Source organism: Cupressus sempervirens, chromosome 3 (assembly GCF_028749045.1).
Source record: "Cupressus sempervirens isolate cs-2001-9-10 chromosome 3, ASM2874904v1, whole genome shotgun sequence".
Lineage (NCBI taxonomy): Eukaryota > Viridiplantae > Streptophyta > Pinopsida > Cupressales > Cupressaceae > Cupressus > Cupressus sempervirens.
Window position 1 is genome coordinate 341226515 of NC_143120.1, and position 13276 is coordinate 341239790.

A 13276-nucleotide genomic window follows, 5' to 3' on the forward strand; every position below is an offset into this window, starting at 1 on the left:
TGCGTACGTCCTTTCGCTTGCACTCCCCTTCTGTCGGCACTTGTCATACCGCATTTACTGCGGGAGCTTTAAGTTAGGATATAATGGCTCCGGCCAGCAGTGAACCAGTTGTTTCTGGTGTTCACGCTGCTGCTTCGAACTACCATGGCGCCGCCACCGAACAAACACCCGCGCAAGTTTGTCCCGAAGATTTTCCACGAGGTAATCCTGATATTGTCCTTCCTTTGCAAGAATTTGATGCTGCATGTGACTGGTTAGAACAACATACCTTGATGGGGTATTTTGTTGGTAGGACTCCCCCTGAAGCTATGCTCAAAGAATGTGTCAACAAAAGCTGGACTCCTCATGGAGTCCGCCTTGACGCTATGCAAAACCTTACCAAAGGTTTTTTTTTAATTTTGCTTTGCTAACCCGTCGCAAGCTGACGCAGTTTTTACCAACAACCCTTGGTCTGTGCGTTCCTCTCTGCTTGTTTTTCAAAAATGGTCCCGAGACTTCTCTGTCTCGGACGATAAAAAGCTTAGGGTTCCTGTTTGGGTCGAATTCCCAGGTCTACCCTTGCCCTGCTGGCCTTTTATTGAGTCTATTGCCCAAGCCCTTGGCAAAGTTGTTACCAAGGAGCCAGAGACATTTTTTAATGCTCGCCCTCAGCGGCGTGTTTGCATTGAAGTTGATCTTTCTAAAGATCTCAAAGATTCTGTGGAAATCCAGATTGGCGCTCAAACCTTCGCACAAAAGGTGCTTTACTTGAACCTACCTAACACCTGTTATAGGTGCCAGTCTATAGAACACAAGATTAGGGATTGCCCTTTGGCCACGCCTAGGGTCAAACCCCAGCCTAAAGCAACGCTTGTCAAGCAGGTCGAAGGAAAAAAAAGAAGAATGGGTTACTGTTGGGCGCAAAGGCAAGCCTTCCTTGAATCCTTTGGCCCCCAAGCCATCCTATGCGGCAGTTGCCGCGATTCCTCCTGCTTCCACCGAAGTGTCAGCGCCTGCTAGCGTGGAGACGCCAGCGGCTTCTGTTGCACTTGTTTCGGCTTCGCAGGTTTCAAACCCTACTGGCTCACAGGGGATTAAGGTAGCTGCCAGGACCTCGTCCTTGGCTGGGGCTCGTTCTCCTCTTGCAGTCTCTTCCATAGTACCACCAGCAACAAGGCATTCTCGCAGTCCTCCTGGACATGCGGAGATATTAGGGGTCAAACGGCAAGCTGTAAGTCCAGAGGATTTCCCATCTGACTTTCACCCGGTTTCTACCTTTTTGCAGAATAGTTACTCCTCTCTCGAGGACGAGGATGATATGGAAGAGTTTTCATGAACTTCCTCTCTTGGAATGTTCGAGGTCTTATAGACCTCCCCAGAAAATTCTATGTCCGGGATACCCGTCATAGACTTGGGAATTTAGATTTTCTTTGCCTGCAAGAAGTTAAGATTTCTGTTTCATGCTTTCTGCTGCATGCCGCGTCATTTGGCAGGATAGCATCATGTTTTCTTCTCAGCATGAAGCTGGCCGAGGTGGTGTAGTTACTCTCCTGTCACCTCGCCTTCATTCTACTATTATTTCGCACGGTTCTGACCCCACACACCGTATTATTTGGCTTTTGCTTTCCATTAACAATCATTCTTTTGGAGTCATTAATGTTTATGCCTCCAATGATGCTGTGGAAAGGGCACAAATGTGGGTTTGGCTTGCTAATAACCTGTCGCCAGCTACTTGGGTCCTGTGTGGGGACTTCAATATGGTTGAAGTGGCCTCTGACAAAGATGGCATTCTGCCTTTTCGTTGGATAGCTGGGGAAAGAGAAGCCTGGTTTTACATGTGTCATAAATTGGGCCTCTTTGATCCCAATACTAGCTGCTGTCATGATAATGGGGCTTGGCACACTTGGTCCAATTTTTGAGCCGGTCCTGACCGCATATTGAAACGTCTTGATCATGCTATGATCTCGGTGCAATCTTTTCTTTATTTTTCTGAAGATCGTGATCTACCTGTCATTCCCTTGACAGATGTGACGTTGTCAGATCACTATCGCATTTATTTTGGCATTTCTTGGCAAACAGCTGTCCCCAAAGTGGTTAAGTCTCAATTCTTCCTCAACACGTCTGTGTTATTGCATGCCTCCACCATCTCCCACATACAACATGTTTGGAATTTGGAACCATGTCCACATTCCCATCGAGGTTGGATTCAATGGTGGAATGATGCCATTACCAGAACGGCTCATTTTTTGCACATCTACGGGCGTTAGCTGGCAATTTTCAGAAAACAATCTTATGAAGCCAACACCCTTGCCCTCAAAAAAGCCTCTGAAGTGCTCACCTTCAACCCCTTTGATGTGGATCTTCAACTTCAGCTTGCCAAGCTTTGCCATGAAAAGAAAATTGCTGATAACTATGCTGCCCGAGGAGCTCAAATCAAAGCCGGTCTCCACTGGTTGGAGGTTGGCGACAAAGCCTCGAAGGAGTTCTTCCAGGCTCTCCGAGCCCGTCATACCAATATTGGGATTAAAAAGATAAAACAGGGAACTGATGTTCTTTCCAATCTGCCAGACATCCTGCAAGCTTTTGTTCTTCACTATGAGAACGTTTTTGCTTCGCAGGGCCATTCAGTTGCTCAGGAGGAGGCTCTCAGAAAGTGTATTACTGTTACTCCAAACTGCCTCGCGGTTGAGCAACGCGCTTTTTGTGAGAAACTTCTTTCCCTCCAAGACCTTAAAGAGGCAGTTTACTCCATGGTGGATGAAAAATCCCTTGGGTGTGATGGATTTCTCTGTGAATTTTACAAACATCTTTGGGAGCAAATTGGTCCTGATCTGCACAAAGTCTATCTTGAAGCATACCATTCTAAAAGCTTGGGAGTGATCATAAATAAAGGCGATATTAAATTCATACCTAAAGCTAGTGATCCTGAGGACATCTGCAACTGGAGGCCCATCACCCTCCTAAATGTGTCTTATAAGATCATTGCTAAGGTGCTCTCTCTCAAAATCTGCCATATGCTTCCTCTAATTGTGCGGCCTAAAAAAACTAGCTTCATCAAATCCAGGTATATTCTTAACAACATCATTGCTATTTGGGAAGGTATGGAATGGGCTCGTAAGTCCAAGCAGCAGGCTATCTTTTTAAAGATAGATTTTGCTAAAGCCTATGATCGCATTGAATGGCCTTTCATTTTGGCTATGCTCTAGGCTCTGGGTTTTGGTCCCAATTTCCTTCAGTCCGTGGAGATGCTCTTTGGTGACGCTAATGCTTGCATCACCATCAATAATTCGCAATCTGAAGCTTTTGGACTTTTTCACTCCATCAGACAAGGTTGTCCGTTAGCTCCAACGCTTTATGTCCTTGCTACTAAAGGTTTTGGTTATTTACTTGCTCACTCTGTGTCTTCGGGGCTGGTCTGTGGCATTTCCTTGCCTGATTCTTCCTCCCAGTTAGTCAATGGTCATTTTGCTAATGATTCTTTTCTTACTCTTCTTGAAGATGAAGAAAATATCAAAAATGCTTTAAATTGTCTTGACACTTTTTGTCAAGCCTCTGGCTCTGCCATTCAATGGCATAAAACGCTCTGTTACCGACAGTCTTTTTTACCAGCTTCACCTTGGCTCAGCCAATTCCAATGGAAATGGGTTACTCATGGAAAAAAATTTCACTTTCTTGGCATTCCCTTTACTTTCCAGGCTTCCCCTGTGGAACTTTGGAATGCTGTGCTTACAAAGATTACCAAAAAGCTTGATTATTGGATCACTAAGCCGCTTTCTCTTGTTGGTAAATTCTAGATTTGTTCTAATATTTTGGCTGCCACCTATGTGTTTTATTCTTCTTGTTGGGCTCTCTCCAAAGCTTCCTATCTCAAATTAGAACGTTTGCTCAGAGATTTTCTTTGGGCCTCTAGTTCTGACCATCATGGTTTTCACATAGTTGCTTGGGATTTTTGTTGTCTCCCAAGGGAATCTGGGGGTCTCGGCCTGCTTTCCACTCGAAAGCAGGGCCTTGCCCTCTGTGCTAAATGGATTAGCAGAGCTATTTCTGGAGATGAAGCCTGGAAAATTCTTGTCAGGCATTGCATCTCTTCTGGCTTCCTTGCTAACAGATCGGCATGGAAGGGAATTGGTTTTCAGACCCTTCTCACTATGCGTGAACCAGTGGTCATACAGGGCTCTTTCATTATAAAGAGCATCTGGAAAGCCTGGGAAGCTGTTAAACCTTGGCTTCGTTGGGCTGGTGATGAGTTTCGCAATGGGCTGTCCTTAAATCAGCAGAACATTTGGTGGTCTCCCCTGTTTGCTTTCCAGGGTATTCTTCTTGCCAAGACTCAAGGTGCCAGTGCTCTGTGTTTCTATAAACGTGGCATTCGCACTACCAAGGACATTTTTTCAAGAGTCACCATGAATTTCAGGTCTTGGGAGGATATGCAAGTTCAATACCGCCTTGTACGTGCTGATCGCCAAACTTATGAGCTTCTGTTGTCTTCCATCCCTGTGCACTTACTTCATAAAGTGGGGATTCAGTCTATTTGACCTTGGTGGTATGATTGGAAGTGGTTTCCTGCCACTCCATTTACCAATTATAAGCCCAATATGGGATACAGATGGCTTTTGCCCCACCTTCCGATGGTGGACACGCTTAATCAACGGTGGCATTTGCATTCTTCACTTTCTCAATGGAGAAAACGGTTCGACACCATTTGGAGTGCCATTACAAAACCCAAGATTGCTCACTTTGCTTTTGCCTTGCTTTCCAAGGTCTTCCCCTGGGGCCTCGGCTCAAGCACATTGGGGTTCCTGATCCCAGATGCCCCTTCTGTGGCCAACCTGAGTCCTTTTTGTGTATTTTTTGGTTTTGCAAGCGTGCTCAGAATTATTAGCACTGGATTCATGATTTTTTCAAGCCTTTCAGGCTCGAACCTTTTTCATGGCACATGATCCTACTGGGTGATTCCCCCAGATTTCCTCGAAAGTTTTCCCAGATTTGTCATACCTTCAGGATGAAAATTTTGTTTTCTCTATGGAAAGATAGGAATGTAGTTTTATTCACTTACAGTTTTTTGGATGTTAACATTGCAATGTACACTAAGGCATGCATTTGTAACAATGTCATTATGCAGATACAGGTGCAAGCTAATAAAGTTGCCTTGGAGGTTGCCCAGTTACAGGAATTGTTAAACCACTGGGGCAATGCTCCTTGTACCATTGCTAGAGTGCCTCCGGATGCCTCGGCTGATGCCTCCTCGTCTCGCGGTCGTCATTCTAGACGCTAGTCCTCTGGTCGCCATTCACACACGCCATGCTCCCAGGGTCCCCGCCACCGCTCTCCTAGCGGTGGTCATGGCGGTTGGAGGCGTCGCTTCGCTTCCCCACCACGTGGTGGTTCTGGCTGGTCCCTGGCTCCCCCCCCTGGGCGGGCTTCTGGCTGGTCTCTGGCTCCTCCCCTTGGACGGGCGCATGCTGGCAAGTTTCCTCGGCTGGCCCTGGCAATTTCTCCTCCACAGCCAGACAAGAAGGATGTGGAGACTGCAACTACCCCAGATCCTGCAGATGCTGCTGACGGCTGGACTGTTCCTATTCCGCCTCACAATCCCACTGATGCATGGGGATTTCCTGATAAAGATGATCCTCCTCCCTCTGCTGGTACTACCTTGGCAGCATGAGGTTGTTTTAAATATTTTTTTTGATGAATAGTTTATAGTTCCTGGCTGTGGCCATGTTGTTTACTCCGGCTTCGGCCCATTAAACTCATTCGCGGGGTGATCCTGTATCCCGTGACCCTTTTTTGTGAATTGTAATCTTAGTAAATTTTATTAATTGAAAAGGACTATTCATCAAAAAAAAGTAATAGTTAAATATGTATTGTTTTCAATTATATAACTTTAATAATTCTAAAAATAAATGTTTTTAATATTAATTTAAATTTAATTAACTTATTAGATTGTTTAGTTATTTTATTTTATTTTATAAAATAAATATCTTAATTATATGAATAGGTTTCTTAGATTTAATTATATGATAAGATTTTTTTTAATTGTTAGAATTAATGGTACATGAAATAATTTGAGAGAACAAGGGCTCTGTTAGAGCTATAGTCCCTTCCTCTTGGTTTGATAATCAAATTGTTCCTAAAGAAATAAATGTTTTTTTAAGATGGAAGTGGTTCGTGTTGAAAAAAATGGTGTGAAATATGAAATGGTGAACATATAAAGCATGAAGTTGAAATTATAGTCAAATAATCTTATAACGATTTTAAAATGTACGAAAACAAAGTAAATACATTTGGATTGTATTTTTTTTAAAGATTTAAGGTACTTGTAAATATAAATTACAAATTATAATTTTTAAAATTTTTTTAATGTTAATCTTTCAAAAAGTTCAAAGTTTATATAAATAATTATATAAGTAAAATAAATTTAAAAGTAAAGAAAAAGTAAAGCAATTAACGAGAACATAATAATATAATTAAACCCATCGAAAGAATTAGTAATTGTTAAGATGTTAATTAATAGTAAAATTATAATTAATTTGTATTTAATTCTTGTAATGTATTGCAACTATATGTAAATTTGTACATAAGTGAATATTGGCCCTATTAAAAAACCCAAATGAAAACCTAATTTATTAAAAAGAAACATAGTGATTGCGGATTGTTCCTTGACATTTTGGTTGCTTTTATATTTTCTATTTATTAAGTAGTTACATCTCTATATATTAAAAACAAAGGAAATGGTGTGAAAATGTTTTTGCATTAAAACTTGCCGTAGTTTGAGCAAAGGATGAAATGTTGGGTCTACTTCAGATAGGAGTGTGTTTGTAATTTCCATTACCTATAATAGCATTTATTTTAGAGGAGTTTGTACCCCCTTTAACAATCTTATCTTATATTTCACCAATTAATGTTTAGCAATTTTGAACAGTTGTTGGAAAAATATTGTTATTTTTTCAAGAAAACTTGAAGAAATATATTTCAAATTTTGGAGAAGGGAACTGATAACAACTATTCAGTTAAATTAGTAAGTATTATTGTTAAACTCTATCACATAGGCATTGGAAAATGAAAGAAGAATTAGTAAACCTGAAATGAATCTAAAATGTATCTTTTGATAGAGAAACAAAATAACAAAATAGCATCCTATTACCTTTCCGAAGTCAGTGACAGGCTTTAATAGGATTGATAACAGGCCTTGTAATGTAATTTAGAAAAATATTTGGTAGAGACATAAATTATGATATTCATCTTTAAAAAAAAATTCAAATTTAGGATAGAGTAGTGGTTATTCTAGGGAAAATAATAGTACCTTCCTAGTTATAGTTAATAAATATAGTATTAAGTAACTAGAATAGAGTATTATAGTTAATACTATTCTATTATATAAATAATAGATTAATTAGATTTTTGATACATAAATTATTTTTACATTAAAGAGAAATCATTTTAGAAATGAAATTTAAATCTTAGATCCATATATAATCATTAGTCCATGAAATGATTTCTAGAAGATTAGTCTTCACTACACAAATCAAATATTAGGATTGGATTACAACTCCTACCTATTTCTATTCGTATTTAGAAGAATGTAGGGAAAGGAGGTGAGTTCTAGGCTGTTGATGTTGATTCATCTTCAACTTAGTTATGGCAGTGTCTTATGTACAACTGATGGCCAGATATTTTGACCAAGCTCTATATCTTACGAAAGATATTTCTATAAGAAGACCGTATCAAATTTCGAAGATTGGAATTGATTAGTGAGATACTCTCAACGAACAGAATCCCAAGTCAGTGACTTATATTATCAATCCCCATTTTCCTGAGGCTCATCCCAATTGCTGTCTCAATACAGAGTTTAAAGATGGTCACTCATTCCAACCAGGTGTTTGGTAAGACAATAAACTGACTTGTATCAAGTACTGGAATTAATTGAGTGGGAACTTTCTAATTTCTACGACTGTCAGGTATTACACAATTGTGGAGGCTGATCACATTCTCTTCATAATCAGCCGAGAAAGAGCAGGGGTACACTTAGATGTATTGTACGATGGCATATTTCAGAGATTACGAAAGGATATGGCCAGAGTTAAGGTCGCTCCTCCTTCAAAGAAACTACAGGATTACGTTTGCAATTGTGAGGACAATTGTGTGAGCCACTTGGTTAGGTTTGATCAGAGACATGAATGAAATCTTATTGCCTTGTACTTCTAAAAGATAAACAGTATTTGTTCGAGCTTATCTTGTCCGTGGAGGAGGATACAACTGGACTTGATATATTGGATGATTATTAAATTCACCCTAATAGCAAAATTCTTTTCAATTGCTACTTCGCACCAATGATTGGATAGAAGAGACTGGCACAATAGCCCGTTACTATTATTAATTTCTCCCTCACTCGTATCTCCACATTGATAATATATTAATATGGTATAAGCAAAAAGAGATAAGCCTATTTTCAAATGGGTATATCTTATTTTTGGGAAAGCTTCTTTGATTTTTTTTTCAGTTGGGGATTGATATTCTAATTAGAAAAATCTAAAACAAATGCTGTTGGATTTTGTCTTTACACAGTGGACGCTAAAATGCTTGTCCAACTGATTGGTAAGAAGTGAACATTGTACATTGGACATATTTTTTAATTTCTCAATCCTTGCTAATACTGGAATAAGATCATAAAGGAAACAATTGGGCAAACACTTGAGGTCCAGAATAAACAACCAAGTTATCAAAGGCCTTGAATAGTGAATACGGTATATAATCATTTAAAATTTGTTAGCCACCTAATGTAATTGCTTACCAAAAGAAATATTGTTGGACTTTATCTTCGACTACTGGATGGATGGTTTGATGAAAATGCTTGGATAACTTATTATTAAGAAGCGAACATTTGAAAAAAAAAGACAAAAGACAAAATCTCATTCTTCAATCTCTTCTAACATTGAAATAAGTCCATAAAGGAAATTATTGTGTGAATCCTTGGGTCTAGCTCAAACAATTGAGTCATGAAAGACTTCGAATAATAAATAATCATTCGAAATTTTCTTGTGGTATAAAATTTGTTAACATCCTATATCCAATTGCTTATCAAGACGTCCAAAGAAATTTCACTGGTAATTGTAGACACCAAAACCTACATGGATTTTGGTGCAAAATTAAAAGGAGACTTATTGTCCAGTGTTGGTACCAATAGAATAGTGGGTTCTCTCTATCTCAAGGTAAGAATGTTGCACATCATTGAATGTGTATAATACACTACAGAAAACCATTTATATTCATCAATTATTTTTGTTTTTAAATATAAAAGTTTTATAGAGCAAACAAATATTTTTGGATTAGCTAAAATAGAGAGATAAATGTTCAAAGGAATTATCTTTGAGATTCCGATTCAATCAAAGTTTACCTATGGATGGTTGCGAAAATGTGTTTCAGGAACAGGGGTAAGGGCCTCAATTTAGGGACAGTAGGGGATGGTGGCATTGTAGGGTAGGGCTGATATACAATTGAGGTGAATTGAAATTCTCAAAGCAAAATCTGTAATATAACATCTGTAAGATGGCCTTATGATTAACAAACTAGTTTCCACAAAGTTAAATGTTGCAATCAGTAGTGGAGACGAGTTAGTATATGCTCACCCCAACTTTGGGGGTCTATGTGAATCGCCACACCTTAATTTTTTATTTCCTTTGTCTAGTTGGCAACCCCAAGTCAAAATTCCTTTTGCTGAGCCATCTGTCTGCCACATCAACAAGCTAATTGAGGGAAACATGTCAAAAATGGTAAACAAAAAAAAGTAAGACCCATAGGTTTGCACTTGGTCACGTTTAATGGTATACACTGATGTAGTACCTAATGAGTGGTTTTTTTGAAAAAAATTCCCCTCGTTTTGATAATATACATTGATAGAACATTTTTAGTTCACCACTATTGGTCTATTTTATTCACCTACTATTGACTCCTCTCCCCTATATAATAACATGTGCCATATAGTGAGTGACTCGGTGGCATCCTTGGCAGAGGTGGCAGAGGTGATGTTGCTGTTGGGCGACATTTCTCCAAGCCCTTAGATCTTGGAAACTTCTGGGATGCTGAACATCACAAATAATTGAGCACAACACTTGGTGAAGGTTTTGCAAATGAGGTTGCAAGCAGAGTGGGTTTAGCCATGGAGGAAACTCTGTAGTTAAGTGTGCTTGATTTGGAGTAGTATTGGGATGGGTGACCTACCGGGAAGTCTCGATGCTGCACCTCTGTAAGCATCACCTAGATCCAATGCATGTTAAGTGTTCCATTCATTGTCATGAGAGATGCGTTCCATTCATTGTCATGAGAGATGCGTTTTGAATAAACCACTACTCATGAAATGTGGGTCAATGAGTTTGACTCAAAATGACAACATCTTAAACGTAAACTAAAATGTAAATCTTACCAAGGGGGACACTTAGTTTTTTTTTTTCAAAATTCCAAGGGGTTCATTGTCATGAGAGATGGGTTTTGAATAAACCACTACTCATGAAATATGGGTCAATGAGTTTGACTCAAAAAGATAATGTCTGAAACTATAAACTAAAACGTAAATCTTACTAAGGGAGATACTTAGTTTTTTTTTTCAAAATTCCTAGTGTCCCCTGATAAGGATTTACATTTTAGCAAACACCAATGGAAAGCAATTGTAATGGACAAATCTCGCTCACATGCATGTTGATGCAGGAAAGGTTGAGAAAGATTAAGCCTGAGCTGTTGGGTATCCAGACTACAGATAGTTGCAATTACAATGGGACTGAATGGGCACTAACAGAAAATTCTAGCATGAAAGGTTACTCTATTTGAAACAACCTCTCTAAATTGCCTTTTCTCTAAATTATTTTGGCTCGGGATCCAACGTTTTGTTGTATTATGAACAGGCCAGACCCCTACACCTTTGCAATGCCTTTGGTAGGCGTAATGTGTATTTGAAATAGTTATTCTAGAATATAATTCACCTTTGCAATGCCTCTGCTAGGCATAATGTGTATTTGAAATCGTTATTCTAGAATACAATTCCATAAAAATGCAATCTGAGAGCTTCTCCAAACCTACTTAGCTCTGGCCAAACTGATAGAAATATTATCAATTATTTTTAAAAATTGAGCACGTTTCCTACCAAAAACTTATGCTGCATCTGGAATTGTATTTTCTCATGGAGACCAATTATTTTTCGGTTATTTTGCTTCATAATTTTTGGTTGGGTAGTAAATATATGTTGGTATTCAGTGTACAATTGATCTACTTCAGCTTCGTGTCAGGGACTGACAGGTTATCTTGGGATCATGGGATTGCAGGGAGGCCTTACACCTTAGATTTTTCTGGTCCCAAGGAGAAATTTATACTGGAGGATGTTGGGAATTTACTCTCGGCAAAAATATTTAAAAAAATTGTTAAGTTTGAATGAATCATGATGCGGGGATGTAAAAAAGACATAATTCTCAGATCTAAACTATTTGGACTTCTGATTGTCAGAATACCATGTTCACACTTCAGTATGTAAAGCGACTCTCTACATTTGCATCCGGAACCTACACCACAACTACACATGGTTGTCGGTTGCCAGGGTTTCAAGTGAGGGGATTGGCTACATCATATTTTTTAATAATACTACTAGCTATTCATATGCATGATTCTATCATAAAAATGAGGAAAAAATTGCACATTCCTATGTCTCGTACCTTAGGTGCGAAAAATGTGGAAAACCCTAGCCACGAGTTTCACATAAAAGATTAGTCCCCTTAACATAACATATTTTGCAAATGAATGAATTGTAGACATCACATAACAGATTACCTTCAAGTCGATGTGCGTACACGGCGGCCCCTTACACTACCTCTACACTGCAACCACAAAACGAATGTTGACGCTTTCGGCTCTGAGAAGAGGAAATAACCCAGTTTTCAGAGATCTGCTCTCCAAACTCAAATGTTGAATTGAACCCATTGCCATTGATTTATTATGGCCCTGAATATCGCATTGACGTAGAGTTAATGTGGAAGCGCGTAAACTGCGAAAATTGCCTCTTCGAAATGTGTTCAGCCATATTGCTTCCGTCATTTATCTATCCAAATTTATTTTTATAATAACAATAAAACCACTACAAAATTACCGCCGACCAATAGAAAAGTAGGAAAAGCTTTGAAAAATATAAATAAAATCCATTAAAATGCCAAAAAACCATAGCATATGTTTATTTTCCCTATGGTCGGTCACATCTTGAAGCAGGAATAATAGGCTTTATTTTAGATAAAAATGATAGTCTTTGCCTTTTAAAAGGCGGACTAAAAATAAATAGAAATCTAGATATTATCTATTGGATTTTGTACTCAAGTTCAAGAGAATATATTTCTTATCAATATGTTATAACAATAAGACATGAAGGATTTGGCAATATAGCACTTTTGGGACCTCCTAAAGATGGTTTTGACCAAAGCTACCAAGGACTTCTTTAGAACAAGTTAACTCTTAAGAAAGTTAAATAACACATATCAAGTGCTTGTTCCCAAAGTGTTTAGACGGAAAATCCTCTATAATTTTAGGCCAATCAGTCTATGCAATATTGCCTATAAAGTTTTTCCCAAGGTTCTTGTTAACATAATTAAACCGTACCTTGGCAATTTCATTGGACCTCCTCAAAAAGTGTTTGTCTCAGGGAAGAAGATCCTTGATAACATTGCTATAACCTGATGCAGGAGCATCTTGCATTGGAAAATTATTGGAAAAAAAAAAAAAAAAAATTGAAAAAGAAAAAAAGGCAAAAAAAAAATTCTGGAGGAGAGAGAAAAGTGACGAAAATTAGAGGAGAAATAATAAAAAATAAAAAGGAGAAAAGAAAGGAAAAGAGGATTTTTATTTTCGAGGTGCATAGGTGGCATAAAATAGAAAAATAAGAAAAATAGTTGTCATTCCATTAATCGAGGTGTGTAGGTGGAAATTCTAGAAGGTTTTGGATAAATCATGTATTTAATATTTGTTGGGTGCTTAGTTGTATTTGGGTGAGAATTTAATATTTATTTAAAGATAGTTGTATTTACCTTTTATCCCACATTGGTTGTGTTTGTAATGTCTTGGGTTAGAAGTGCCTATTTAAGCAAGGATTATTATCATTTGTAATCAAGCTCAAGGGGGAAGCTTGAGGAGTAGAAGCTCAAGGAGTAGCTTGAGAAGTAGAAGTTGTGGAAGGAGAAGCTCAAGGAGAAGCTCAAGGAGAAGCTTGATATCATCTTGTGGGTGTTGTAAGGATCTTCAAGTATAATAAAATTTCTTGTGAAGCATTTTT

General features: G+C 38.4%; 2 long non-coding RNA genes across 5 annotated transcripts in view; one reads left to right on the forward strand and one right to left on the reverse strand.

Moving 5' to 3' along the window:
- LOC149566386 (uncharacterized) overlaps positions 1-12090 on the reverse strand; it is a 72382-nt gene extending 60292 nt beyond the window's left edge. For all 4 annotated transcript variants that reach the window (XR_016362181.1, XR_016362183.1, XR_016362182.1 and 1 more), the window contains exon 1: positions 11791-12090. This is a non-coding gene — a long non-coding RNA (uncharacterized LOC149566386). The remainder of the gene's footprint in view (positions 1-11790) is intronic.
- On the forward strand, positions 14-8293 carry LOC149566388 (uncharacterized). The gene is made up of 2 exons (XR_016362184.1): positions 14-201; positions 5102-8293. It is a non-coding gene; the product is annotated as an uncharacterized LOC149566388 (long non-coding RNA).
- Positions 12091-13276: the final 1186 nt, after the last annotated feature.